Consider the following 4895-nt stretch of genomic DNA (forward strand, 5'->3'; position numbering starts at 1 on the left):
AGGTGGCCCCAAAGTAGGTATACAGTTGTTTAGAATGTTGATGGGAGGGGGAGAGAATGTGTGAGTAGAAGATGTGTGGGTGGAGTCAGAATGACAGTTGGGAAGAGTGAGTGACAGGGAGTGACAGTTAAATCAGTTAAGTGTAGAGAGTGAGAGGAGTGAGGCCCTGAAGTAGGTATACAGTTGTTTAGTTTTTTAGTTATTTTTTTTACTGATATTGTGAATGATGGCAGTGAACTTGAGTCAAGAACAAGGAAAGTGGATTCTAAAGCAGTACTGGAAGACTGAAAATGCCAAGCGGGTGCGCACAGCATGGCAAGAAGCATCTGACACTCCTCCACCAACACGTCTGACAATTTATTGTCTTAGAGATAAATTTGAAGCAACAGGTGCAGTGGCTAATGCACTGAAATCTGGACATCATAGGACGTCTATGACAGAGGAAAATGAGATGAAAGTCGCTCTGACATTTGTGAACAGTCCAAAAAAGTCCACATGACCTGTGTCTAAGCAGCTATCCATACCTAGAACATCCTTGCTACACTTAATGCATAAATTGGAATTGAAGCTGTACCGTCCAAGACTGTTACGTGGTCTTCTGGAGGACGACCCAGACTGTCGGTCGCAATTCTGTGAGATGATGCGTAACCAAATCTCTAACGAACCAGACCTTCTCGATAAGATCATCTGGTCAGATGAGGCTTCTTTCAAGTTGTCAGGCCACGTGAACAGGCATAACTGTGTGTATTGGGCAGATGAAAATCCTCATTTGACTGACACATCTCAACTGAACCAGCCAGGCGTCACAGTGTGGGGTGCACTGTTCAGCGAAGGTGTTGTAGGACATGTAGGAATGTTGCAGCGTTGATGGAATACATTAATACATTTCGAGTACTTACGAGATAAAACAGTGTTAAACAAATGTAAATGTGATAAACCATGTAATAAAATGCAAATAAACTATACTGTATACCTACTTTTGGGCAACTCTGTATATCTAAGCAATTTTAAACAATCAAGAATAAGAACAATCCAGGACCTGATTAAAACCTTATCATATGCTGCCAAATGCCTGAGAATAGAGGAAGGTCTTAACCTGGTGCCAAAAAGATAACAATGTTGGTGCCAGGCAGGCCTTGTTGGGGAGATTGTTCCATAATTGAGGAGCCACCACTGAGAAGGCCCTCACCGTTGTTGCCACCTTCTGAACCTCCCTTGGAGGATGCACCTTCAGGAGGGCCTTAGATGATGACCATAGTGTGTGGGTAGGTTCATGCTGGTAGAGATTCAATTTAAAGTCAAAGAACCAGAAGGAGGGAGTCTCGTTGGGGCCTTGAAGTTTCCCATCAGCAGTTAAGCACCAGTCCAGGACAGCAGACTGAGCAAGTATACAGGTCACCTGATCAAAGTCTTTCCCGCTATGGTGAGATGTATTGTATTTCTATTTAAAATGTAATTACTATATCTAAATTTCCAGCTATAAGTATAAATTTGCCTATGCAAAAGTTATGCAAATTGGTATCCTCTTTTTGGGTGACGTATTTTCTCTTTTTTGGCAATGTGTAAGTGGCCACTTTAGTGCCATGTATGGACTGAGAACATGCCCCAAGGATCCTCCATGCCTCATGAGTTCTTTGGCAGGCAAGATGACAACTTTCCCTTCAGGCAGAAAGTAGAAACCCACTGGAAACAGGGAATTGTACACCTTTCAGGTTTTGCACAGACTTAGCAATTAACCAAGCCCTTTTTGCTAGACAATTACCAAACTGTTCCAAAACTCATGTATTGCCGGAAGCAGTTCCCCACTTCCATTGTCAGTTGGGGGGGGGGGGGCTTTGCAGGAGAACAGCAGCACTCGGTTGTTTTTTGATAGGCTAAAACATGCCATTTAACAACAAAAAGGCAGCTTTTTGTATTTTTATACCTCTGAGAGCTGAAAAGCTCATTTACATTAGAATGGACGTTTATGACAGTACATTTGCATTATTTCCCCCCTCTAGCATTTAGCATTTGAGATCTGCAAAGCAATATGCCTGTATTAGGTAAAGGTCCCTTCTGATGTAATGGCTGGTGTTCATAAGGTGACTTTTAGAGGTTTACCAGTAGATGCATATGGGAAAATACATTGGAATTTGTTATCTGTGTACATTTCCTGAGGCTATTCCAGATATCACGAGGCTTTCATTGGAAAAATTATATGGGTAAACAAATCTACTGCACGTTTTTAGTTATTTATTAAGAGATTTCTAGGCTACCTTTTAGGGCTTTGCACTCATGCGGTGGCTTCCGATATATAAATACACCACCGAAGTAAAAAAAAAAAAAATCAAAACATGATAAAACATCATAGAAATAGTGGAAGTGCCAATAAAATTATCAATAGTAATAGCAACTCATCATACGAACTTAGGAAGCTGCCCAGTATTGCTGACACTGACTGGCAGCCGCTCTCAGGGGTTTCAGGCAGGAGTTATTCCTGCCCTGCTTGGAGATGCCAGGGATCGAACCTGGGAACTTCTGCATGCAAAGCATGTGCTCTACCGCTGAGCTACGGCCCTTTCCCATAACTTAACTTTTTAAAAAGTTTAACAATTTTTAACCCATGTAAAACCAGTTTTAAAAAGGACCTTCTATCAAAGAGAAAGGGACTCAAAACCGATGGTCTTTAGAGCTCATTTGAAGGCCTGAGTTGATAAGGCCATCTGTATTTCAGTTAGGATAGAATTCCACAAATGTGGGGCCTCAGCCAAAAAGGTCCTGTCCCTCATGAGAGCCTAATAGCTCTCACTGGAGGGCACACAACCTGGGCCTCCAAGGATGGTCTCAAAGTGCAAGCAGGTTTGCACAGGTGAAGGCAGTCTTCCAAATAACCAGTCCCCCAATCATTTTAAACTTGAAAGGCCCAATTCAACACTTTGAATTGGGCCTGGAAATGCACCAGCAAGGTGTGCAGTATGCAGTACTTAGGAGAGTTGTTTCCTGAAGCCATCCTGAGTGGGATAGAATTGCTTCCAAAATTGCCTTGGAATGGACCTTGTCTCCTGCTGCCAAAGTCATTTTTAAACTGGGGGAGATTTTTTTTTTAACCGTTTTCCAAATGTGTGTTAATGTGCCTTTTAGATGGGTCATTTATCACAACTGCAGTGCTTTTATATCCTTTACGCTGCAGTGCTGTACAAATGCCCATTACATACCCAGGTGTGCATATTATACTATGCCTAAAGTTTGAATAAACTCATTAAGTTTTCCTAAGGTGCAGCAGAAGATCATTAAAAATCTTGATTCAGACAGCTGACAACTTAATATTTTTTTCAGCATTCATAAAGTTATCTGTTCAGTCACAGTGGGGCCAATCCTGATCATGGGAATTGCGGGTACAAAACAGCTACAGACTGTGGTCCAAAATGTATGCAAAAGAAGAAGCTTAGAAGGCTATTAATATTCAGACATGAGAGTAGTGTAATTATCCAGCCTTATTCACATCTAGACTGTACCTCTTTAGCTTAAAATTAGCATCAATCGTTCGGAATTCTTAAACATGCTATTAAGGAATTACCATATTATTAGGAAATAAAGTTATGTTGTTCCAAGTTTACTCTTGGCATAAAGATGCAGAGACACGCAATGTCCCTAGTAAAATTTAAAAGGCAGCAAAGGAAGTTTTTAGTTAATGTAGGGCTTCTGTATGCCAAGCTGAATTTAAAGTCAAATGATACCAGAGTGAGGTGAGGGGCCAGGGGCCTTGCCCCAAACCCTCACAGAGGTTACCTCCTAGGACATTTTCATTGGGGGGGTGTCTTTTTTTCATTGTCAGTAGTGCAAGTGGTTTGTTGTTGTTGTTCAGTCATTCAGTCGTGCCCGACTCTTCGTGACCCCATGGACCATAGCACGCCAGGCCTTCCTGTCCTCCGCTCTCTCCCAGAGCATGCTCAAGTCCATATTCATTGCATCGGTGATGCTATCTAGCCATCTCATCCTCTGCTGTTCCCTTCTCCTTTTGCCTTCAGTCTGTCCCAGCATCAGGGTCTTTTCCAGTGAGTTTTCTCTTCGCATTAGGTGGCCAAAATATTTGAGCTTCAGCTGTAGTATCTGTCCTTCCAATGAGCAGTCAGGCAAGTGGCTACCTCACATCAAACGCCACTATTGTCTCTACAAAATTTAGTCCATTAACTATCCCAGCCTCCCACAACCTGGTGCCCTTCAAATACTTTAGAGTTCAACTCCCATCAGCCTCAACCAACATGGCCAATGGACAGGAATACTGAGAGTTGTAGTCCCAAATTATTTTGAGGGCAGCAGATTGGGGAAGTTTGAACTAGCCTTTTTACAGCCCACCTTTCTAGAATAGCATCACAGTAGTTATCTCTCCCCAATAGACGTTTTCTCAAAATCTAGGATGCTCAGCTCTTTCTTCAGCTGCATGGTTGGCTCCAGTAATTTGACTCTGTCACCCAATCCTTTAATTTGAATGAAAAGCAGATGCAAAGGAAGAAAACAACAACTGGAAGCACTTGCTTGAGTCTTCAAATGGTTTGAAACCTAGGGTGGCCACTTATGTGCTTCCAAAAAAGAGCTTGAAAGAGGACACCAATTTGCATAACAAATGTATACGTATGGGCGCACATTCAAAAATAATAACTATACAATACACTTCACTATAATGGAAGAAGATTGACCTGTGCCTGCTCAGCCTGCTCTCAAAGCTCCTGCTGGCTGGCCCTCCATGTGGTTCTTTGACTTTACACCAGACTCAGCTTGGACAGCCCATCAAATAAAGGATCGTCCTCTGCAGCTATGCAAAATAGAGGACTGTCCTCTGTAAAGTAGGTCACATGGCCACCCTGATGTAGCCATCACGAAACTGTGTTTCATTTTTCTACACACATCACCATCAG

The sequence above is a fragment of the Heloderma suspectum genome, chromosome 4 (genome assembly GCF_057233095.1).
Source record: "Heloderma suspectum isolate Gila_16-S chromosome 4, 16-S_ref, whole genome shotgun sequence".
NCBI lineage: Eukaryota > Metazoa > Chordata > Lepidosauria > Squamata > Helodermatidae > Heloderma > Heloderma suspectum.